At 35.7% G+C, this 25,945-nt stretch overlaps 1 protein-coding gene across 5 annotated transcripts in view; it reads right to left on the reverse strand.

The window, feature by feature from the left end:
- Positions 1-25,945, reverse strand: part of CDH12 (cadherin 12) — a 1,114,509-nt gene that overhangs the window by 731,820 nt on the left and 356,744 nt on the right. For all 5 annotated transcript variants that reach the window (XM_012475264.2, XM_064375903.1, XM_012475265.2 and 2 more), the window contains exon 2: positions 25,055-25,149. The gene's annotated coding sequence lies outside the window, so the exon portion shown is untranslated. The remainder of the gene's footprint in view (positions 1-25,054; positions 25,150-25,945) is intronic.

Consider the following 25,945-nt stretch of genomic DNA (forward strand, 5'->3'; position numbering starts at 1 on the left):
CATTGACATTTGTACTTTTAATACTTACATGGATAAATCATTTTCAGTTGATTTTTAAAGAAAAGAATCTAAATCTAGTAAACAACTATTAGCAGCTAATTATATTAACCATAACTAAAAGAAAAGTTCATGTTCAAGTAGAAAGTACAAATTTAGCTACCTCTGTCAACAAGGATACTAACAAATAATATCAAAAGCAAATATTTTATGATGGTGCATTGACTTCTGTCTTCAGAGCCTGAAAGACTTGAGCTGCCTACTAGACAGATTAAATTGATGGAGAAAAGAAAGCCCCATCATTTGTTGTTAATTATGGATTTAAAATGTTAAAGTGCTTCCATGTACTCACCTAATTAAATCCTATATATCACAAATACTAATTTTGTTGTTAATTTTTTGTTTGCCTTTTCTAAAAATGCTAGCAGACTGATAATATCATTTAGATAATTTTGAAAGGTCTTTTCCTAGTATCATTAAACAACAAAATGGAGGAAAATGCTTTCTGCCTGTTCTTTATCAAAGAGAATGATGCTCTAAATCCAATTAACCATATTAATATTTCAAAGTGTTCTAACATGTTCATGTTTTGGGTTCTTATCATCCATAGAGTGATTTAGAGGCTAGTATCTGTATACATGCAAATGAAAAGAAACTGTTCGCAATAGATTCATATTTCAGATATCAAGGCAAACAGCAGCAGGTCTGCCCTGGTATTACTGAGGAGAGTATTTATTATCAACATTTTCTTGCTACAGATAAAACTTCTGAAGCTAATACAATTAATTTTAAACCTAATCTTCCCAATAGGCCTTATGATTTATTTTTCCTCCTATTTTAATGAACTGATTGGCCATTCTTTACCACCTCAGTCAATTTTTTTTTAGCTGAAAATGACTTTAATTATTCAGTATTCTTCAACATGGAAGATTTCTTTACCTCAGTTTCCTTATTTACATATTTATATATACTCTCTGTAATTATATGATAAAATTAAATCTAGTCTCTTTCATTTTTGCATTCTTAATTTTGGTAACAGCTCCTAGTGGACTACAACAAGTGTTTGTTCAGTATCTTTTAAAAGCATTTATTTGTCTGCTACTAAGTGCCAGGCACAATACTAATTACTTTGTGGTCTCTGAAGTAGTGGAGCTAACAGTGAGAAGGGTAGACACTACAAGAAAGAGACACAGATGAATATATCATAGACATTAGACAAGGTCTGGAGTCTCGATGCACAGCATAAGAATATCCACAGAGAATTCATGGCAAGAATATGACCTTTCTGAGAAAAAGATATCTATCTTAAAGTTTGCAGGGTGAGGGAGAGCTTGCCAGCTTGTTGACTTGAATGGGTAACCTGGATAGAGGATTTATAGTGTTACCTAATAGTTTACTTGGGGGGGATAAGGAGGGCACAATGGGGAGTAGGGAGGTTGGGGAGGGATAACATGGTGAGAAATGCGAGATACAGGTGACATGGGGATGGAGGCAGCAAACACATTGCCATATATGTATCTATGCAACAATCCTGCATGATCTGCACATGTACCCCAGAACCTAAATAAAAAAAGAAAGAAAAAACAAAACAAGGGGATATGAGGAAACTTTTAGAGGAAGGATATGTTATTTGTAAAATTATATACATTAAATATGGGTCATATTTTAGTGTATCAATTCTATATCAATGATCATGACTGAAGGCAAAAGAAAGAAAATCAATGAAGTCCACGCAAACATTAAAAACAATTATCTACAAACTCCTGATTTCTGTTGGGATAGAGACTACTTGAGGAAAGAACTCGTGAAAGTTAAAATGAGAGAATACCAACTAAGAATCCTAATTTTAGATGTTGTTTGGTAGGCCTTCATATTTCAGATAAGAAAAGCGAGTTCAGAAAGAACCAGGATTCTGACTCATATTCCAGTGGACTTCCTCATACATTTTGTGAAGACACTATTCTCCCTTCACACAATCAGGTCTGTAAAGGACCTCACAGCATGCTTGACATGTTAACTGACCATTTGCTCTCTTAACTCTGCATTGTGCAGATTTACTGTCAAAAAAATTTCCAATTTAGCCCAAAAAGCAGTCTTCCCCTCTATGTACCTTTATGTTGAACAAACCTAGCTGAAACCAGAGAAAAATATTCTTGCTAGCAAATCAAATATTTCAAATATAGCATGTATGTATATAAATGAACCCATATTCTTCTCATAGAATCATCTGTAACAGAAAATAATTTTCCTCATTCCATAAGATTTTTAATAAAGTCCAGGTTAGACACATTTTTAGCATAATATTAATGTTTAATGTTGTCAGCATAAGAGAATAGAATCTAATCCTTATTAAGATATTAAAACACATTTTCCTGATTATGCTTCATATTCTCTGTTTTACTCCATGTCATATGTTAAGCTCATATGCCATCATCAAATTTCTACCAAGCTAATAAATATGATTGTGTCAGGGATTTTCCCAGCAAATATATACCATCCACCTTGGAAGATGACAAATTGATATATGTACATCATAAAATGTCCAAATCAATACAGTCAATTCATCCATATGACCAGCATGTTCTTTCAGTGACGGACATCCTGTGACAATGCAATGCTTCATTTACCTAGCTGGTGATTCATTCAGGTTTCTTAAAAACTTATCTAGTGACTTTCAGAAAGTATATAGGAAGACACTCACACCTCTCCCTTCTCTTCAACGAACACCCTTTCTCTTCTCTTTGTTACTTTGAAGATATGCAATTTTTTAAAATTAATCATTGAAGTTAAAAAAGAATATACAGGCTTTATAAAGAAAAGTTTCTGGAAAATGTAACCACTTTTGAGACTATGTCATGTCAAAGTTTTTGCCATGTGACATCTATTCTTTTAATTGCAGGAGAAGATGAACAAAAAATTTTAAGATACTACTGCTGCCTCAAGGATTTTTTAAAAAAATAATCTAATTAGAGAAACGATGTTTTTAAAAACATTGAAAACAGCAATATAGATGAACACATTCATTTTTAAAATAACTATTTATTGAACACCTACACTATGCCAGGAGACGTTCTAGGTATTGAGAATATAGCTGTAGACATGATTTCTGCAAACATGAAGACGATTTCCTAATGATGTAATGCAAATTGAAAAAAGCAAACCTTTTCAAGTGATAAATAGGCAAAGCCTTTCAAGTGATAAATAGTTGCAGGGCCTGTTACTATTTTAAGACTATGTACTGATGGACGAACCTATGACAAGGAGGTAGGTGAGTAGAGATCTCTACACAGTGAGGGAATGAGTTTGTTTGTGAACATCTGCTGGAAAAATTTACTTACCTAGGAAACAGAAATATAAGAAACCTGATGCAGAATTGAAATCAGCCTATTCAGGTTCAGGTAAGACATGGGGATAGAAAATGAGGAATAAGTGATAGCAGAAGATATCAGGGTCATAGAAGGCTGGGAACACTGAATTTCAGAAACAAACTTTTTCCAACAATAAGAAATTGCTTACAGAATTCATAATTTATCTAAAAGGCGGAGTGTAATGTTGCTAAGCTTAAAAATTAGATATAATGCATAGAAAATTCAAGAAAATCACAAACAAAAATGTCAGTATCTTTGGATGCTAGGTACAAATGATATTGATTATCTTCTTTTTCTCCTATAGAAATGTCATTTTCCTAGAAAATACTATATATAATTTATTGAAAAGTAAAAGTATATATTGCAAAATATATTTATGCTAAATTAGCATTTAACTTCTGACTTTCTATCAACAGTGGCTTCCTTGAAAGTGAGGGATTTCACAGGTAGATCTTAAAGACAGATGCACCATATGAGGTTTGCTTGGAAGACAAAAATTTTGAGGGGAAGCAAAGTGGGGAATTAAAGAGAGTAGACCCAGCTTTAGACATACTTGGATCTGAACTCCCTCTCCCAACTCTACTTCTTTAACCATGTTGCGTACTTCTTCAGTTTGAGACATGGACAGTATATTGAACACGTGATGAGAATTGTGCTGTCAGTAAACAATGAATGTGGAAAGAGAGATGATCACCATGAACTTGGGCTAGAGAGCACTGACATAGACTCAATTCCTTCAAACTATGAAGCCTTTCAGAAAGTAAAGGAACCCCCGTTTCTACCACTATTTATACTGAATCAACAGGGAGATGCCAGGACCACCAAAGTACAAAGAACAACATAAATAGGATGAGGAAATAGAAACATTCATCAGCCCTCTTGGCACACGTGAGCCTCACAGAAATTAGTATAAATTCTAGCAATTGTTTATATTGCACAAATATGTCTCTTCAAATTACATACATGTATTTCTCCCATTTTGATTTATTTAATAACATAGTATTACATAATAATATAATAATAATAACATATTATATATAACATGTAAAATATGTTTGGATAATTACATACTCATTCTTCAAGGGTTTTTGGATACCTATTTGCAAATATCTAGGGAAATATTAGGGAAAATAGAATTTTACCTTTTACTATTTTAGAAAATGTATAATGCAGCTTTTTGTAAACAACAATTTCTATGTACTTTTAAGTTGATATTTTTGTGAAAATACACCACATGAATGTTGTTCAATTGTATAAAAACATCAATTTTTTATTTTCTTATTTATGGAGAAATTTGGTATACTGTACAATAATTTTTTTTCTTTTCTTTTTTCTTTTCTTTACTTTTCAAGAGACAGAGTCTCACTCTGTCACCCAGGCTGGAATGCAATGGCCTAATATTAGCTTACTGCAACCTTCAATTCCTCAAGTGATTCTCCTATCTCAGCCTCCAGACTAGTAGGAACTACAGGCACATGCCACCATGCCAAATTAATTAAAATACCCATATTGTTTTGAAAAAGACAGGTCCTTGCTATGTTGTGCAAGCTGGCCTTAAACTCCTGGCTTCAAGCAATCCTCCTTTTTAAGCCTCCCAATGTGCTGGGATTATAGGAGTGGACAACCATCCTTTCTTAAAATAAATCCTTCATTCTTTTTATTCTTATGCTTTTCTTCCCCTCTGTCATCATAAAGTTAAATCATTTGGATTTTCTCCAGAAAGCATTTCTTTTAAATTAGATTTAGAGTACTATTTTTATAGCTTTATCTTCCATTTCCTTTTTGGTGTCATTAGCCTTAGCATTTACAATAGAGCTTTAAGTTAGATTTTAGCTCATTTATAAATTCACATGGACTAACAAAACATGTACAGCATATTTTATAATTTTTCAAATAATAGAGGAAAACACCTGAGCTACAAGGAAGAAATTAATCATATCAAAATAATGACAGAAATGCCTACCTTTCCGTTTTATTGATTTATTCATACATTTCTTATGTTTTCATTAAGTAATGCTTTGCTAGGAGGGTATCAGAGCAAAAGAACACACAGCCCAAGATGGGCAATAGGGCTAAAGCATTTCTGGTCCAACAGTGGCTTGTCTTCAGCACCGGATCAGGGGCCTTTTACAGAGTGACTTCCAGGAAAGCAGTACCAGTGCAGCTGGAAAGTCTCACCCACCATCAGCTGCAAACAGCTGCCCCATGCCTGCCCTAAGCCTCTCCTCATCAAGCCTTTTCTACTGGTTGTCGCAGTCAGAAGCACCTCTCTGTTTCTTCCCATGATCTCCTTGCTGGCACTTTCTTCATGTCAACTCTCCTTTCTCCTCTGAAACACGGTTCTAGTTCTAGTCCCAGAAACTGTCACCTTTCCTATCATACACTAGTTCCTTCAGTATATCGTGGCTCTAGATATAAAAGTCACCACCCACTAACTAATATTACCACTTTATTGCCTTCCAGATGTTACATTTAGACACACAAAAATCTCATCTTGTCATAATCTAAGTCAATAAAACAAATAGAACTAGGCTTTGAATTACAGATGAAGCAAAAGGATGAGAAGTGGTAACTAGTAATTTTAACCAATAATTCTGGTGGTGCAGATTTGAAAAGTCCTACCTGAAACCAGACATAATTATGGGTAATTAGGATGATACATAATTATTAGTTGCACAGTGAGGTATTCATTATCCCCAACTTTCATATCCAGACCTGGAAGTTCAGAGAGGTTAGGTGTTTACAAAGACCTTCCTGCCTAACTTAGGGATCAGAGAGTGCCATGTCTGTGGGTAAAACATAAATGTATCTGATTAAGATTAAATGCATACTGAGGAAAATGCATATATACACATATATATGTGTATATATACATATGTATTTGTGTGTGTGTGTGTGTGTATATACACATATATGTATACTTTTTTTTTTGAGACAGAGTCTTGCTCTGTCACCCAGGCTGGAGCACAGCGATGTGATCTCAGCTCACTGCAACCTCAGCCTCCCGGATTCAAGTGATTTTCCTGCCTCAGCCTCCTGAGTAGCTGAGATTATAGGCATATGCCACCATGTCCGGCTAATTTTTGTATTTTAATAGAGATGGGGTTTCATCATGTTAGCCAGGCTGGTCTCTAACTCCTGACCTCAAGTGATCCACCTGCCTTGACCTCCCACAGTGTTGGGATTACAGGCATGAGCCACTGTGCCTGACCAGTGCATATATTGTGAACAATCAAAACAAGAAAGGACATTGATTTTTAGGGTATGTAGTAGGTAATGTAAAAAATGGAAGTAAAATATATATCACATAATCACACAATTTGACAATAAATAATAGAACGACAAATCGGGGATGTCCCAGACCTGGTAAAGGAAATGCTGTAATTTAACTACCAGAGAAGGAAGATGAAACCTGAGGGCACAGAAAGCAATGGATACCAGGATACACATACATTAAATGAACAATAAAGTAAAAGCAAAAACAAAAACAAAAATAAAAACATAAAGCTGAGTTGAAGACTGAGTCTAGAGGCTGTAAAAATGTATGTCAATGATATACATTAGAGATGATCACAGTATGAAAAATATTCATTGTTCATTGGCTAACGGCAAAAAAAAAAAAATCAATACAACATTGAAGAAAGCAAAACCTACTTATCTCAGGGCTAGCAAAACCTAACACCTGCATGTGTTTTAATGTGCATACACATATCCAGACAAACAGCTCACAGTAACACAGAACAGGATGTGAGCAACGGAGAACTGTGCTTAATATTGGCATGCAATGATGCATACTAACATTTAACTTTTAACAACATTATGTGCTTGTCTAGTTACGTAAATCCATCATATTTATCTCATATAACAGACATGTCTGATAATATAAATGTCAATTGGTTTTAATAACTTATTTTGACACCACATCTATCACAGTAAAGCATTAATGGGCAAAAGCAGAAGTCATGTAATATATTCTGGAATTGCAGATGGTGTAACTCAAAGGAAAGTACTTTGTAACAAAGAAACGTACACTTGTAGTGTTCCAGTTTAACATGATTTGACACACCTGATACAGAAAAGTCCTGAAACTGACAGCAAAGTAAGTCTTCAAACAAAATCTGCCAATATTCATTGTCTGCTTTTGCTTCATTACTTTTAAATAATGCAGCAAAAATGACTTAATCATTTAAACCATAAATAGATGGCCATTTATGGTGAAAATTGTGCAAAATAAATTAAATATTTATTCCATGGGTGTCCTTTTACTGTGCCATTATTTAAATTTTTTTTTAAATTTTTCCAGTGTCATGGCTATATTAAAAAATCACAACTTTGTAGAGGAAGTCAAGTGAATGCAGTTTTATTAACTATGCCTTTTATTTCCCATATTGTAATGCTTTTACGTCGGGGGACTTAACTGATCCCGGAAGGACCACCCCTCACAGGGTTAGCTCATTCCAAGAGATAGTAAACAATTCCCTGAGAATGTGACTTTCACATGCAAACCAACCAATCCAGAGATCATACCTCTAATCACCTTCTTTATTGGACTCTTAAACTCTGGACCGCTATCCATCTGCCATAATTATCCCAGGGCCAAGTACCAGACAACAAAGAACTACCCCTATGTCCCAGAGTCTGCTGAAATTCTTCAAGCTAGCCAATCCTAAACCTGCTTACCCTGTCTCGCCTGCTCTTCCTGCAGAAATCACAAAGGTTTCCATAAAGATTCATTTGCCCACATTTGCCTCCTGCACCCTCCACCTACTGGCCAATCCTGGTACTTCCCTGTGTGGTCCTGTGTGGGATGGCATGCCCAGTTCCCAGGGAACTGTGAGTGGAAACATCTTCCTTCATAATAGTCATTTATAGGTTTGCATGTTTTAAATTACCTGAATTTTAAAAATCCCCCGGTACCCTTATGACAGCCATTTTTTTCTACTATTATGTTGGTGTGATAGTAACTGGAGTTTTTGCTATTAATGGCAAAAACTGCAATTACTTTCGCACCAACCTGTAAATCTTAAAAATAAAAGCCCTTTGATAACTGAGTTGTCAACTTTTCACTTTGCCATGAAATGACATTAGAATTAAAATGCTCTTTCAACTGTTGACATGATTTCAGTTGCAATTTTACTATTGAAGATAGAGCTACAAAAAATAATCTCGAAGAGTTTAAGTTTTAATTGGATATTATTTTATTAAAAACACTAGCTGCATTTGCTGCAATTTTATAGCTATAAATGTAAAGACTGAATATTTTAAAACTGCTTTGTGATGCTTGTGCAGTGATTTTTGGTATGTTTTGTTTATTTGTTTTTGTTTTTGAGGCAGGATCTCCCTCTGTGCCTCAGACTAGAGCAGAATGTAACAAACACGGCTCATTGCAGCCTCAACCTCCTTGGCTCAAGCAATCCTTCTTCCTCAGCCTCTGGACTAGCTGGAACTACAGACACATGCCACCATGCCCAGCCAAATTTTAAATTGTTTTGTAGAGACAAGGTCTCAGGCTGGTCTCAAACTTCTGAGCCAAGTGAGATCCTGCCTTGGCCTCCCAAAGTGCCAGGATTACAGGTATGAGTCACAGTGAAACACTTTCATGGAAACGTAGGACAAGTCCTAATTTTATATTGTTGTTTAATAGTGTTTGAGTTTGCCTATTGAGGAAGATAAGGTATAATTTTAAATTATATGTTCACTCAATATAATTAATACAATCTTAATGGCTAGAGCAATAGTGAGAAATACGTTGTTTTCACCTTTTCCTTTTGATTATAGCTGGAAAAAATATATAAAACCATAAAGCATCCATATTCTTATGTAATATTACGCATTTCACTCACAGGAAAAACAAGACTAATTTCAAGTTGAATCCAGCTGCAATAAAGAGAAGATGAGCATCACTTAAAGTTAGTGTTTTTTTTGTTGTTGTTGTTGTTTTTTGAGACAGAGTTACGCTCTTGCTGCCCAGGCTGGAGTGCGATGGCACAATATCAGCTCACTGCAACCTCCACCTCCTGGGTTCAAGAGATTCTCCTTCATCCGCCTCCTTAGTAGCTGGGGGCCTAAAGTTAGTTTTTATTTTCTTGTAATATTGCCTTGCACTCCTTCCATGCTGATTCCAAATTTGCTAACCTAATGTCAAGCAATCCATTTCATCTAGATGATAGAGTTCTGCTTTCTTTTTCTTGCCTTGAGTGGTAATGGGTCAATCAAACCTGGAAACACCTGCATAAGAAGACATTTCATACTATGGTATAGGTCAGAGAACAGGAGAACTGAGAAAGAAAAAGTGCTTATAAATATTCCCTCTTCATAAGAAGAAAATCCACAAAGACAGAAAATCCGTAGATGAAAAGGAAAAAAATACGGCCCTATGCAAATTTCTTAACTTTGGAATTGAAATAATTAAAGATTACTGATCTTTAATCAGTTAAAAAAATGAGGATGATCATGGCTTGCTAACTTATTTCAAGTAAATATACACCTTTTAAATAAACCCCACACGACTAACTTGCTCCTATGAACATTATTGGGTTGATAAGTAAATCTCTTTTTATAGTAAAAATGTAGAGAGAACTAACGCTAGTGTCTTTAACTGCGCAAACTTACAGGTTTTGAGAGATGCAGTTAACACTTTTTCAAGAACTGTCATTTTGAGCCAGGGAGGTGGAAGCACCATTGTGTTCAATGGTTTCTTTCCTTTACATACAGGACAGCCTAGATTCTACTTATTTTACTTTTCAAACTTCTCCATTTCTATTTGTTTATAATTTTTTATTCCGGAGGTACACTTGCAGGTTTGTTACGTAGGAATATTGCATGACACTGGGTTTGTGCGCCTAATGATCCCATCACCCAAGTAGTGAACATATTTCCTTATAGGTAGTTTTAATGCTTGCTCCCTTTCCTCTCTCCTCACTTTTATAATAGAATCCCCAATGTTTATCGCTCCCATCTTTGTGCCCATGCATACCCAATGTTTAGTTCCTGCTTATGAGTGAGACCATGCTGTATTTGGTTTTCTGTTTCTGCATTAACTTAATTAGGATAATCACCTCCAGTTGCATTCATGCTGCTACAAAGCATATGAATCCAACTGGAGGCCACTATCCTAACTGAGTTGTTAACAGCTGTGTTGTATTCCATGGTATGGATATACCACATTTTCTTTATTTGGATTCCACTTAAGGAGACAAATTGTATGTTACAAAAATTCATGGGATGGTATACTAGTTAGCTAGGGTTGCCGTAACAACATATCAAAGACTAGATGACTTCTAGGGGTATCCAATTCAGATCCCTGAGCCACATTGGAATAAGAATTGACTTTGGCCCCACAGAAAATACACCAACTCTAACGACAGCTAATGAGCTTTAAAAAAAAAAGAAAAGCCAAAAACTTTTATGTTTTAAGAAAGTTTATAAATTTGTGTTGGACCATGTGAAAAGCCATCCTGGGCCACTGGCCATGGACTGTGGGTTGGACAAGCTTGGTTTAAACAATAGAAAATCGTTGTCTCATGATTGTGGAGTTTAGTGTTCTAGAATCAAGGTATTGGCAGTTCTTCTGACAGTCCTGAGCAACGCATCTGTTCAACTTCGCTCCTTGGATTGTAGACGACCATCTTCTCCCCTGTCTTCTCATTGTCTTCTCTCTGTGTCTGTGTCCAAATATCCTCTTCTTATGGGATATAAATCACACTGGATTAGGGCTCACTGTAACGACCTCATTTTCATTTAATTGCATCTTTTAAATATCTTATTTCCAGTGACATTCTGAGGTAATGGGAGTTAGGACGTTAGCATATGAATTTTGAGGAGACACAATTCAGCCCATAGCAGGTGACATTGCTGATGTTCAGAAGCCATGGTCGAGAGGTAGCCTGGCAGAAGCACAGAGAGCAGTGCCCTGGAGAATTTTTTCTTCTCATCTCCAGAATTCAGTATATAGGATGTGAAAAAGAATTCTACAGCAGAGATAACCAGTAAGAAAATACCAGCACTTTCCAATCTCCCTTCCTAGACTTCTTTCTAGACAAATACCACACTCCATATCTATAGTCTCCTACTAACAATGATTTTTCATTTTCTTTTTCTTTTCTTCTTTTTTTTTTTTTTTTTTTTGGTAGATGGAGTCTCGATCTATTGTCCAGGCTGGAGCAGAGTGGCATGATCTTGGCTCACTGCAACCTACACCACCTGGGTTCAAGCGATTCTCCTGCATCAGCTTCCCGAGCAGTTGGGATTATAGGCATGCACCTCCATGCCTGGCTAATTTTGTATTTTTTAGTAGAGATGGGTTTTCATCATGTTGATCAGGCTGGTCTCAAACTCCTGACCTCAGGTGATCCACCTGCCTCAGCCTCCTAAATTACTGGGATTAGAGGTATGAGCCACCTTGCCCAGCCTGATATTTTGTTTTCTAAAACTTCTTTTTTCATTCCTCTATGAATGTGCAGTTCTTATATTGACCTTATTTGCAGAATATTGCTCACTCTTTAAGATCCGTCTCAATGCCTGGCTCCTTCCAGATAGCACCCCCACACTCCTGTGTAGAAGAAGGTTTTTCTCCTCTGCTCTCCTGAAGTCACCAACGATTTTTTTTTTTTTTTTTTTTGAGACTGAGTCTCACTCTATCACCCAGGCTGGAGTGCAGTGGAATGATCTTGCCTCACTGCAACCTCTACCTCCTGGGTTCAAGCTATTCTCCTGCCTTATCTGTCCTGAGTAGCTAGGATTACAAGCGCCCACCACCACATGCAGCTAATTTTTATATCTTTTTAGTAGAGATGGGGTTTCACCATGTTGGACACAATGGTCCTGAACTCCTGACCTCAGGTGGTCTACCCTCTTTAGCCTCCCAAAGTTCTGGGATTATAGGTGTGACCCACCGCACCAGGCCACCAGTAATGTTTTTATACTAATGCCATTTCTTTGCTCAATCCACTCTGAAGACCACTGATCGCACACAGAAGCTCCAAACTCCTCACCCTAGCTAAAAAGACCCAAAGGATTTGGTTCCAGACAACTTATTAGATAGCATCCCCTTTCTCAGTGTCCCTCTGCCCACTCCAGCCACTGTGGTGTTCGCTTTTCTTCCATAAATATGCCAAACTTATGCCTCCTGGGTGTCCCCTCTCCTGGCTATTACTTTCCACAGTTTCCTCCCAGTTACTCATATCTTGGCTTAAATGGCTTCAAGTCAGAGGCAGATTTTCTGACACCAATCTGAATTAAACTCCCAGTATGCCCCTAATACATCAACTTGCTTGATTGGCTTTATTGTACATTATTAGTCTTTAATCATTTCTTATAAATTAATAATTCATTTGTTGATTTTCTGACACCCTCAACTACATCGTGAACTCCAGGGGAGCAGAAACATGTTTGATTTGTTGAAGTCTATCCTAAGGCACTCAAATAGGTGCATGAAATATACTGAGAAAAATTTTTGAATAAATGAATGAATCACTTGATAAATGAATATAATAAATTTCATGCATGCATAAATACATGCTAGGCACTATACTTGATACTGAAAATAGTTTTAGAGTATAGGGAGCATGCATTATTTCAAAAATAGTTTTTTTTTTTAAATAGTCTGGGTTTTTTTTTTTTTTTTTGGTCCTTATATTTTTCTTTAAGAAGTATCTATTGAGATGATCTGAAAGTTGCATAAATTTTTTTCCAGATAATTATGAATAAAAGAGGAGAAAACCATTCCATTAAAGATGGAAAGTCTATGGATAGCATGAGATGGGAGGAAAGGCTGGGTACCTGAAAGAAGGCTAGAGAGACAGGAATAGACTGAACTGAGAATGGGCCATTGGGCAGACTAGGCCTCAGGGCCTGAGATGAGACCATAGGTTCTGGAAACAAGCCTGCAAGGTCATGTCAGATACAGATAACTAAGCAGCCAATAAACACTGTGATAGGATGGTTAAAATGAAAGGAATTTGACACTGGATGAGTGTATAAGCTATTAGCAGTGGGATAGTGCAGGATGGGGGGAGGCAGCGTGCAAGTGATTAGATAAAGGGAGAAAGGTATTCTGGGCCGAGTGTGATCACATGAAGCACCCATGAATTAGGAGGGTTGTTTTGGGGTGTATATGGTTTAGCATGGTGTACAGTAAGTCCTCAGAAAACATCTTTTGCTCAACATTGTATCATAATAATGTTGATGAAACTATAAAAATGTTGAATCTTAGCCAGGACTATCGTCTGTGTGGAGTTTGCATGTTCTCCCTAGATTGGCGTGAGTTTTCCCCAAGTCTTCTGGTTTCCTCCTTCTTCCCAAAGCTGTGCACATTAGGTGAATCAGTGTGTCTAAACAGTCCTAGTATGAGTGGGTGAGGACGTGGGTGTGTGTATGTCCTGCAATGGAACAGTGGTCTGTCAGGGATGGCACTGCTCCATTGTAGGGCATACTCACACCCACATCCCCACCCACTCACCTTAGGACCTACCTGCCTTGTACCCTGAGCTGAAGGCAGGCTCTGGCCACCCACAACCCTGAACTGAAATGATCAGGTAAATAGTTATTTTATTTACATTTATTAATCTCTCTGAAATATGTATCTAACTCACATTTATTTCAATGTCTAATATAAGAAGTGTTTTGATTTTTATTTTGAAGTTTTGTGATGTTTTTGGGACCAGAAATCTGCCACAGGAACTTACATCTTGTTTATATCAAGTAGCCTATGGTAAAACTGGTTTCATTAGATGGCATTTTAAATAAAGTTGCAGTTTCCAAGAATCCATTGATGATGTTAAGTGAGGACTTACTTTACCAGTGGGCAGTGGCTCTAATAAAAGCTGGAAAACCAAAGACCATACCATGAAGAGCCTGTGAGACACAAGGTCAGCACAAGTTTATTACTAGAATTACCTTACGCTGCTCAACAAACACAAGGAGCACTCTGTGACGGGCTTGGAGATTTGGATTTAAGGCATAGCGATACTGCAGATACATTCACAGCCAAGCTTTAATATTCCCTGTCTTTAAGAAGAAGGTATAGAGATACCCCAGGTACATTCATGTCAAAGTTTAATAAGTTCTATATTTTGAAAGAAATTGCAACAATAATTAACTATCAAAAGGCTACAACACAGTATCCTGCACTTTTGAAGAAATAGCATTTGGGGGAAAAAAAAACCTCCCTTTTGCACAACTGAAGAAGGAGTTATTCTATATTTCACCCCTTCTGTCACACCCCAAGGGTATACAGGACATATGTTTTCTATCTGGTTTCAGACATGTGCTTAGATGGCAGGCATCCCTTGGGGCAAAATAAAAAATGAATTTCAAACAACATGGAAAAAATGGAATAAATATCATGCTCAAAAACTGAATTTCTCCATCTGCCTCATCATATGCGGCAAAAAACTAAAGAATCCTAACACTCTTCACAGAAACACTCCTTAAAGATGTTCTTTGAGAATTTTTGAACAGTGATTATGTTATTAGGCTATTTAGGACTGGGAAAATATTATTAAAAGTGAGAAAATGGGAATTTTTTAGTTATAATTTCAATTAACAAGGTCATGGGGCTAAACGTGTTCTTTACACGTGATTTATTGTATCCAAGGACTTTGTGTCTGTCAAGAGTTTCAGTAGCAGCTTCCATATGGGAGGGATGTCTTGCTATGGTGTATATAATATGAAAAGAGTCTGACAAGTAGGGATATATATACACACATACACACACACACATATATATATACGTATACGTATGCGCATATATATATATATGTGTGTGTGTATGCCAGCTATACTCATTTAAGACATTTCATTAAGTGAACGTGCAGCAATTCACAGCATAAAAAACAAATTTAGAAATATAAGAAAAAAAATAAACTTTAGAACATATAACCAGTACGAGTAAAGTGAAATCTATGAGAATAAATATTAACTGAGTATGATACTCTTGAATATTTGTCATGTGAGTTAGCTTCCTTGAAGTGGAAGGGGATCCATGAATTTCTGACACAGGGAAAATATAGAAGAAGGAGAACATTCTATTCCTTGCAAATCTTCAAGGGAAACAGAAATATATAACTTATATTTTTACAAACCACTTAAACTGGTTTGTTATAGACCAGGCACTGTTCTGAGTTTTACAAAAAGCGTATACAAATATGAGCTCACATAATCCTTATAAACAACCCTATTAGAGGCACACTGTTCTTGGACCTCTATTATTTCATGTTGTAGATGAACAAAATAGGAAATGGAGAGGTTAAGTAACTTGTCACTATTGATAAATGGCTGAGCTGAATTGGAAACTAGGCAATTCAACATGAAGTCTGTGCTTGGAGCTTCCACAATGTGGTGACATATCCAACACATCTAAGCATTGCAACCTAAACCGTCCAGGCAACCCTAAAAGGTCCAAAGGAGTCAACACTACTTTGTTAATAACATAATGAATTACCCATTTAATTTTAATTTTTATTATATAAAAATTAAGAATTTGCCGGGGGGTGGCTCTAAGTTTACCTGTTCTGGGGAAAGTGTTGCAACATAATGCAGATGAGTTTTGATCTATGTCACTTTGTTATAATCTCTCCTTGGTCATTTGAAATGTGTATGACAAACTATTTTTGTGAATTTGGAACTAGGAATCATAAGCATGTCTTTGCTTTAAAATAGCACAAAAATTCCAAATAAGTCTTTCTTAGCAATTCCTTTCAAGCTTCTGTCTTGATGTGGAAACTTAATTCTGTCTGTGTTTTCATAACTCTCATCAAACGTTTGCTCAGCAATACATCAACACTGCTGTCAACATAAACAATGGAATCCACATTGTGATTTTCAATCCTCTGTGCTCAGTCTTGATCTTTTAAGATTCATCAGCAGCAATTTATCCAGTTGAAAGGCTTCCTTCACTTAATTTCAGAACACACTTCTTGTCTTTCTCCTGCACTGACCACTTGTTTTATTTTTTATTTGTCTTCATTCCCCTGATGTTTTCCACTCCAATGCCCCCAAGCCTAGTTCTCATATTTCTATTCTTGTCTGAACTTGTTCCATTAGTGATCAAATCCTGGGTCAAGTTGGGTAAAATCATTCTATTGTGCCTGGGTCTGAATCCCAGTTCTGCCACTTACTAGCTGTGTGATCTTGGAAAATATTACCTTAACCTTTTAGCCACATTTTCTCATCTGCTAAATGAAGATAATGTTAATAGTGCCTTTGTCATACAGTTCTTATGAGGACTAATTAAACATAATACATACTAAAATCATAGGATAACACCTGACATAGAGAGTGTCATGTGTTTGTTTAAAAAAACAAATCTCAGTCAATATCATATAACATATATACTAGGATGAACTCATCCCTGACTTTTGTATGAATATATCAACTTGCCTAGTCAACGTTTCTCCTTAGCGGGCTAAAGGAAGCTCAGACTTCATTTGCTCAGTTAATGGCAAAGCCATATTCCCATTGCTCAGGCCAGATACCATGAATTCATCTTGGATCTTTCTCATTTCCTCACACTGCATGTATAATGCATCATCGATCATCTTGTCTCAAGCTTTCTTCTGCTCACCCACCGTTCTGCTGTATCTCTGTTCCCCACCAGTATCATTGCTCACCAGCTTGTTGTACTTGCCTAAAAAGGAGCTTCCTAATTCAACCCCTGGGCCTCTATAGTGCACTATCAACACATCAGCCAGAGAAGTCCTCTGAAAAGACAAAACGCATCAAGGCACTGCTCCACTCAGGTCCATCCAATGCCTTCCATTCTCACTCAGAGGAAGAGGTAAAGTCCTACCACTGCCCTCAAGGCCCTATTGCCTATAGAATCTCTTCTTCTTCTTTTTTTTTTTTTTTAATTTTAGAGATAGAGTCTCATTCTGTTGCCCAGATTGGAGAGCAGTGGCGTGATCTCAGCTTACTGCAACGTCTGCCTTCGAGTTTCAAGCTATTCTCCTGCCTCAGCCTCCTAGGTATCTGGAATTACAGACATGTGCCACCACACCCGGCTAATTTTTTTATGTTTTCAGTAGAGACAGGGTTTCACCATGTTGACTGGGCTGGTCTCCAACTCCTGACCTCAAGTGATCTTCCCATCTCAGCCTCCCAAAGTTCTGGGGCCGAACCTCTTCTATAATCCTTCCCCACTCTCTCCAAGCTTCTGTCACACTGGCCGCCTTGTTGGCTTTTGAATAGTGGAGACTTGAAATTTGTGATTTAATTTGAAAAGCTCTACTTCAGACACTTTCAAGGTTTCCTCCCATCCATATCTCCTTCAAGTCTTTTCAAATGCTGTTTTATCAAGAAGATATTCTTGAAACATATTTCCACAATTTGCAAACTACCATTTCCCCTTCTCTGCACAACACAGACACTTCCTGGCACTCTTCCCAGAGGATTTTCTGCATAGCATTTATCATTTTCTGTAAACTTATTTATACATAATTTAAATATTATATAATTTAATTACTTATTTGTATTTGCCTCACTAGAATGTAAACACCAACATGGTTAGTAACATTTAATGATATTTTTCACAAATTTATCCACAACCCAGAGAAGAATCTTTGACACAAAATAATACAGACTATTTTCAATACTTTTTGAGTAAATTAATCCATAAGTCTATAATCCATCCCCCTACCTCTAAGCATATTGATATTTTATGTAAACTAAGTATATATTATTAAGCAGAAAAAATGAAAGGGGCAAAGTGAGTTCTTATTTTTCTCTCTGTCACCCAGAACATGTCACCCAAATATGTCTACTTACAAACATATTTGAAACATAAAAGCATTTAAGGATGCCAAATACATACAATTAACATAATATTATTTCTCAAATCTAGTCTGCCAATATTGAAATCTTTCTTAGTTGTATTTATAATTGATACATAGTAATTGTATAAAGTTATGGGGTATAATGTGATATTTAGATACATGCATACATTATGTAATAATTAAATCAAGCTAATTATTTTCAATTAATAATTATTTTAAAAATTAATTTATGTAATTTATATAAGTATACATAGATACAAATAGTGTGCTTTTCTTTTGGGCTTTTTTTTGAGACATAGCCTTTCTCTGTTACCCACACTGGAGTGCAGCGGCATATCTTGGCTCACTGCAATCTCCGCCTCCCGGGTTCATGTGATTCTCCTGCTTCAGCCTCTTAAGTAGCTGGAATTACAGGCACCAACCACCATGCCTGGTACTTTTAGTAGAGACAGGGTTTCACCGTGGTGGACAGGACTGGTTTCGAACTCCTGACCTCAAGTCATCCACCTGCCTTGGCCTCACAAAGTGCTAGGATTACAGGGGTGAGCCACCACACCCAGCCCAGTGTGCTCTTCTTAAAACGTAGTTTTACTGTCTTTAGCAGATTCTGAAAAACTCATGATTTTGTGGTTAAATGACAGAGGTTATTATAAAGTCAAGAAAAGTGATTTATTCTAGTTTTAGTTCAATTATCTAAAGTACATTTCCCCATCTCTTTATCTTAGTAATCAGTCTTAGTATATATGGCAGAAAAGCCTAGCTGAGTTCCTAAATTCTGTATCCCCTTCACTACAAGTGTTCCTGGGAATGCAGCATAGTCTTGTTAGAAAACAGGTGAAGAACAATTAAGTGCAATGCTCTACAATATAACAACGTTGATATACTTTAAAATCATTATATGAGCTTCTGTCAAAGAATGAATACTTAATCCTTATTCCGGAGGAATGAAAAGTAGTAGCAGAAAACGATATTTTAACTAGAGGAGTATATTATTGCCTGTCAAATGGAAAGGATGGTTATTTGTCCCTAGCATGGGGTGTAGAATAGGTTATACCCAGTGTCGAAGAAGTCCAAGTTATAGTATCTGGCATGTTATTCTGGCTGTTTTCAAAGATAGGGCAGTGTGATTTTCTCAAAAGTCAGATAAAATCATTTTAAAATATGAACAGAAAATAGATCCCAATGGCAAATCTATGTAAAAAATGATCTTCCACTCTGGATTAACCACACTACAATTCTCCTTAACTAAAATAGATAATTATGTACTGACTATATAAAAAAGAATCATTGCCAAGGGATATTTGATATTAAACTAGAGAATCAGAAACTGAATCAGTTTGTTTGTCCTTAATAGGCTCATGATTGTCCTTGAATAACTGATTTTATTATTTCCTGCACTGTCTTGTCATTCTTATAAAACTGGCAGGTTCAGTTGTATCATGAACCTGATTTAGAAGAATGCTGGGGAACTTAACAGATTAGCCTTTTTCAAAAGCTTTAAAATTTGATTAAAGTTTCTATCTTCAACAAAAAATGAAACTTGCTTCACTGTGTATGAATTACTCATTTGAATCCAGAGAACTTTGATTAGGATAATTTTTCAAATATAAACAATTAGTAACAGACCATTTATTTACTAAATGTTATAGGAGAGAGCCAGCTGTCTGTATTTCCTTTCCTTGACTACTCTGAAGTTAGAATTTTCTCATGACATTTAACCATTTGTAAATGTTCAGTTCAACATGACAGTTCTTGTGGATTGGATATTTATAAGGTTATTTTTCATAGGCTGCCCCAGAAGAAACATACTTCAATCAAAGCAAATGATTAGCACTTCCATGTGATTTGACTTCACTTCTACTCTGGCCCAGAAACATATCTTGTCACTTGCTCAATTTCATTTGATATGGAAAGGGCCTCTTTTTAATCAACTTTAAAATTATGTTCTGTTGACTCGCAAATGAGAGGTCAATGCTAATTGAGAGAAGCCTTAAAAACTCTGGCATCTTTTATCCCTGTGCGGATTCCATGCTCTGTATGTTCTGATGCTTGGCTTTCCCATATTGCCTTACGAGGTTAAGAAGATGAATGCTCATTGCTTTTAATCCTTACCATGATTTATGAGCCTCTCGGTATCCTTTCCCCAGAGCAGCTACAACTGTGTGGTTGTTCTGCCTGCTGCTTAAATTACACAGACATCTGCAAAGTAAATTATGGATTGTTGTCCCATAGAACATAGCTGAGAATTCTCTTCATCACTCCTGCAGTGTAATTTTTTTTTTTTTTTTTTCTGATTAGAACAAAGAGCATGTATCTATTTCCTTGATTCTGTACTTAGGACATTTTAGCCAACTTGAATGACAGCACAATAACCTGGATTCTGACCTATCACAAAAAATCAAAGCAGCATGAAATATAACAAGATAGCTTTAAAGCCAGAAAGAGAAAAAAATGATCCCCTATTTATCTGTATCTTTCATCTTTATTTAAGGCATTGAATATTTAGACTCACAGAAGGAAAGTGACCTTTAAGATTAACTGAAAATATGCACCGTGGAATAAAATGCATGTAAATGAACTTTGTGTCTCTGAGTGCGAATGATTTTAAGAGTATCCTGAGGTCTGTGACTATGGAAATTAAACATTAAGCAAAGAAATAGAAAATTACATAAAGGATAATTCATGGAAGATTGGGATACCTTTGTTAATGTATGCTTTTCTGCTGTTCTCACTTGTATTAAACCTGTTTTAATAATCTGGAGGCTTGAAGCAATCACGAGTAATTGGACTAACTCGTCTGAATTACAAGTCTGGTAGAGTCTAAGTTGGAATAATCAACTGCTCTGGTATTTTCCTTTCTTTTCTGTCCTTTTTATTCTGTGTAGATGATGAATCATAATTCCCAATGACAAGTCCATTGTGAAATCGTAACAGGCATGTCTCGAATTATTAACCTTTGACAATTACCAAAATTAGAACTATCCCTGCATTTATCTTATTCAGATGTGCTAATTGCAACTCAAACAATAACCTGTCAGGGAAAATCACACGAACAAAATTTACCAAATGATTCCTAGTTATCCTTTACAAAGTACATTTTTATAAAAAACAGATGGCTCTGCAATTCATTTTTTGAATCCTATTGTCAACTCAGCAGGACACAATGAGCACTAAAACCAGAAATGCTCAAATCCACTCCTGGCTGAGCAGATCTGTTGTTCCCTCCGTGTTTCCATCAGTTTCTCTTTCACCTCATCACTGCTGAAAGGCACAGGTTTTCTGAGTGTCAGGACCTGATATTCATGCCAATGTAAAGACTTGTTTTTTTTTTTTTTTTAAAAAAAAAGATAGATCCTAGATTTGTTTGCCTCTGTGTCAGTGAAAAGCTCACTTCCAAACTCTCCTTTTGTAGACACTCTTTGCATCCTCATCTTCATAAAATAAAGTATTAGTGGAATCTTGAAGGATTCTACTTAGTTGATACAGTTTAGCTGTGTCCCCATTGAAATCTCATCCTGAATTGTTTCCCACATGTTGTGAGAGGGACCCAGTGGGAGGTAACTGAATCATGAGGAGGATCTTTCCCATGCTGTTGTTATGATAGTGAATAAGTCTCATGAGATCTGGTGGTTTTATAAAGGAGTGTTCCCCTGAACATACTCTCTTGCCTGCCACCACGTAAGATGTGCCTTTGCTCCTCCTTTGCTTTCCACCATAATGGTGAGGCCTCCCCAGCCATGTGGAATTGTGATCCATTAAACTTCTTTTTCTTTATAAATTACCAAGTCTTGGGTATGTATTTATTAGCATCGTGAGAACAGACGAATACATTAGTTAAAACCCAAAACTATGTAAACATATATTGCAATAAATTATTTTTGAATAATTATTTAATTTTCTAAGAAATTATACAGAATAGATAGAAATAGAATTAAATTGGTGCTCCCAAAAGATCTTATATATATACTCTCTCAATCTATTGCCAGCAATTATCTTCACACATGCACACACACACTCACACACACACACTCTCTCTCCATCAGGTTATTCTTCTACATTCAAAAACCAACCGACTAAACCAACAAAACATAGCTCTACATCCTGTAAAAGATGTAGATAGATAAAGCCCAAATAACAGACATATTTTTTAATTTCATTAAAGTTTTTTTATCATCTAAGCCTACTCTTCTGAATTTATCCACCGGCTATTCCCCTATTTGACACACATTTCATTCTCTAACTCCTCAAATGGTTTAAAATTTACCACATGTGAAATAATATCATATATCTTTGTGCCTTTTATACATCTACATCCTGTTCTTTGCATATTTTTAAACTATTTCTCTTTATAGCCTAGTTCAAATGTCATTTGTCTGAAATTTGCTGACATTTTCCAGCTACTACAGGCAGAAAAAAAATGCCAACTTCAACCATATTTTTCATACTGGAACAAGAAAGTATTCTATAAATGATAAAAGAATGCTCATCTAACCATATGAAAGAAGATTCATTTTCTTTCTCTTTCTCTTTACTTTTCTGCATGATTTATAATTAATATAATTACTTATTAAGCAAACATGAATATAAGTGAGAATAAGAGTAAGTTTTGCAAAATATTTAAAAAAATAAAAGGCTGGGCATGGTGGCTCATGCCTGTTATTCCAGAACTTTGGGAGGCCAAGGTGGGTGGATCACCTGAGGTCAGGAGTTCAAGACCAGACTGTCCAACATGGTGAAACTCCGTCTCTACTAAAAATATCAAAATTAGCTGGGCATGGTGGCACGTTCCTGTAATCCCAGCTACTTGGGAGGCTGAGGCAGGAGAATCGCTTGAACCAGGGGAGGCGGAGGTTGCAGTGAGCCAAGTTTGCACTCCGGCCTGGGGGACAAGAGTGAGACTTATTTAAGTCTCAAAAAAAAAAAAAGAAAGAAAAAGAAATAATTGATTGCCCTCTGTGATTGTTGAAAAATAAAATTATAAATGGAAGTGGTAAGATCATAAACAGCCCCCAGAGCATTATTATTTTCAAATTAATAAAATAAAAATTTCTTTCTTAATAAATAAAAAGTTAATAAGTATGATTTGAAACCTATATCTTCAATGTTCTTGATTATCACTTTCTATTTTGTTATCGCATTCCACTGAGATTATTCTCAGGTCTATTTTCTTATGTGGCATTTATGAAAAGCCTCACATTAAAAAGAAAATAATTTCAAGCCATTCTCCTCAATGTCTTCTGCATCAATATGAATTCAACTCTAATTAAAAACAAATGAACATGCCAATTTCTTTAAATTTATCCTTTCCAAGTTATTATCTTTAAAGTAGCTATATGTTAAACAAATATCAAACTATTTTTATTTCTTTTTTATAGCACAGAGTGAACCAAAGGACATTGGAAAGTGTGTGCATCTCATTTATTTGGACCTTTGAATGTTTTAATGCTACATTATGTTTTAAAGAAAAGAAGAGAAAGTGCTGCATCAGTCATTGGAATGGCTTAGCATTAATTTTTCATTTTTTCATATTTGCATCACAGATAATATTGAGGTTGATGTAATCATGGATATTTAAGAATATAAAGTTGCCTTTTATAGGAATTAAATTCAAAGTGTTCACTTCTCTTATTCTATAAATATAAGACCTGGACTGAAACCCCAATCCAAAATTATCCAAGGTTAGAGATTTAGATATTTATTAAAATTTTCTACAAAAAATTGCAAAAATTTTACAAAGGAAAGGTAAGACATTTTCTACATATAAATTTTGAATATTGATGAGAACAAATTGATAGATAAAAGAGATGAACACGGGGAACAGGAATTATCAATAGTTGAGATATCAAATGGTTCGTTTTATTTCCATCTTATATCTTACATTTTTAATCTAAAATTTGAAATGTTTCTACTCAAATCTGACAGTTGAAAGTAATTGATAATGGTTTAAAATGGCATTAAAGCCTAACCTTTACTGAATAAGTTAATCTCATAAAAGAATCCCGAGAAAGAAAAAGAAAAGACTACATTTTTCTACTTCAGAAATATGAGCATGCACAGAGGATTTGAACAAATATCACAGGAAGATTCATTAAGCCACATTAGTTTAATTACACATCTGTCTTATCTCTTCAACCTTGTCTTTCTGAGTTGTTCTATCAATGGTTAGTCTTAATTGATCACTGATTGAGAACTGAGAAAATCAAGCTTGTTTTGACTACAGCCTGAGAGTAGATTCTCCCATTACCAAGCAGGGAGTGTCAAAGCAGCACTTTAATTACTGTGTCCGTGAATGTTAACTGTAACTCTCTAAATCTCAGTGTTTAGGTTCCTACCATCAGCAAAGGAAAAGCAGATTACAATTGCCAGCACAAGAAACAACTGAATTAGGTTGTGCCATATCAATATTGATCAATAAAATTTCTTGTCAAAAGTCAAGAAAATTTATGACTTTCTTTATTTCCTATGTGAGAGCTTCAACAGAGGTTTGTCTTTGAAATGAGATGTATCCAATTTAACAACCATAATACCCACTAATTATAAGGGACTAGTCAAAGTGTCATAAATATAGAATACGAAAGGCGGAAATCATTTTCTGTTCTTTATGCGTTACATAGCCATTAGATCTCTCAAATCGGCATGTAAATTGAAACTGTGAGAAAAAATACAACAAAGAAGCTAAACAAAAAAAGAATTATAAAAATAAAGAATTCTATATTCTAAAAAATATAGAAATAACTGGTTACTTCAAGTTTCATGATTTGATTGTGTTTATATCAACTGTCTATAAATATTTGAACATTTTGATTTCTAATAAAAATTATTGTAAAGAGTAAAGAAGTTTTAAATAGGATTTGCATTTTAAGGTATTAATTAGGAAGATAAAAGTATATATCTTGATAAGATTTTGCTTTAATTTACCTTTAAAAAGACTGGCATTCTTTAAGACTCCCAACTGCTACAGGGTTCCAGCTTGGCTATATTCCCCAACAGAGCCAACCTCTTAGGTAACAGAGCTGGAAAGACAAACATATACAGTCAGAAATAACTAACTTTTCTAATAAACATTTATTTTAGACTATTTTTACATTTTTTAAAAGTTGCAAAGATGGTATAGAGTTCCTATATACCTCATATCTGATTTTCAGTATTTCTAATATCTTACATTATAATCATAAGTGCATTTATCAATGTACTTTTGATGTTCGTACAATGTACTTAACAATGCTACTTTTGATATATTGTGATATTATAGACCCAAATGAACTACTATTGACACATTATTCTGATTTCACTACTTCTTCTTCTAATGTCCTTTTTCTGTTCCAGGATATCACATTGCCTTGTCATTATGTTCCCTCTGCCTTCTCAGGGCAGTGATAGTTTCTTAGATTTTTCTTGTTTTTGATGATCTTGAACTTTTTGTAAAGCATATGTTCGTTGCAGCACTGTTTACCATAGCAAAGACCTGGAACCAACCCAAATGTCCATCAACCACAGACTGGATAAAGTGGCACATATACACCATGAAATACTACATAGCCATAAAAAACGATGAGTTTATGTCCTTCAAAGGGACATGGATGAATCTGGAAACCATCATTCTCAGCAAACTGACACAAGAACAGAAAACCAAACACTGCATGTTATCACTCATAGGCGGGTGTTGAACAGTAAGAACACATGGACGCAGGGAGGGGAGCATCACACACTGTGGAAAGTTGTGGGGGTTAGGGGAGGGATAGCAGGGGTTGGGGAGGGTGGGGAGGTATAACAACGGGAGAAATACTAGATGTGGATGATTGGAGGATG

Source organism: Aotus nancymaae, unplaced genomic scaffold, assembly GCF_030222135.1.
Source record: "Aotus nancymaae isolate 86718 unplaced genomic scaffold, 86718_ANA_hifiasm-v0.15.2.pri h1tg000014l, whole genome shotgun sequence".
NCBI classification, from domain to species: Eukaryota; Metazoa; Chordata; class Mammalia; order Primates; family Aotidae; genus Aotus; species Aotus nancymaae.